The 663-nt window shown below is 44.0% G+C and overlaps 1 non-coding gene across 1 annotated transcript; it reads left to right on the top strand.

Moving 5' to 3' along the window:
* Nucleotides 1–319: 319 nt before the first annotated feature.
* LOC126961990 (U6 spliceosomal RNA) lies at nt 320–425 on the top strand. The gene has a single exon (XR_007728555.1). It is a non-coding gene; the product is annotated as a U6 spliceosomal RNA (small nuclear RNA).
* Nucleotides 426–663: the final 238 nt, after the last annotated feature.

The following is a 663-nucleotide window of genomic DNA, read 5'->3' as shown; positions in this document are numbered from 1 at the left end:
TACTGCCCACTAGCTGACCCTGGGGGAGCCAGGTAACCCACCTGCATCCTGGTGTCCTCAAACATAAAATAGGAACAAGCATGCCCGCCTCACAGCACAGGTGCAAAGCTTAAAGTCAACGGTGTGCCTGTGCTGCCTCCCGCAAGATTTATAGATGCTTCTGCATGCTGGCAAGGTTCTGCTGCTTGAGCTAGTTAGGGGCCACACAGCACTTTGCTTTACAACTATTTGTGAAACTGTCCGTTTTTGTTTATGCGCTTTCTATATGTATGTTTCATTATACCATTTCTTTAAAAAAACACATAAAAAAGCAAACCTGGTGCTCGCTTTGGCAGCACATATACTAAAATTGGCACCATACAGAGAAGATTAGCATGACCCTGCACAAGGAGAACATGTACATTCGTGAAGCGTTTCATTTTTTTTTTTTTTTTTGAAAAAGCAAACCTGTAGAAGAAAATGTTAGGTGCTGAAAGACATTTAGTTATTCAGGCTGGGCACAGTGGCTCATGCTTGTAATCCCAGTACTTTAAGAGGCCAAGGCAGGTGGATCACCTGAGGTCAGGAGTTCGAGACCAGCCTGGCCAACGTGACAAAATTGCATCTCTACTAAAAATACAAAAATTAGCCAGGTGCAGTGGCACATGCCTGTAATTTCAGCTG

The sequence above is a fragment of the Macaca thibetana genome, chromosome 8 (genome assembly GCF_024542745.1).
Source record: "Macaca thibetana thibetana isolate TM-01 chromosome 8, ASM2454274v1, whole genome shotgun sequence".
NCBI lineage: Eukaryota > Metazoa > Chordata > Mammalia > Primates > Cercopithecidae > Macaca > Macaca thibetana.
The sequence above is the reverse complement of the archived record's forward strand: the minus strand, read 5'-3'. Positions and strand labels throughout refer to the sequence as shown.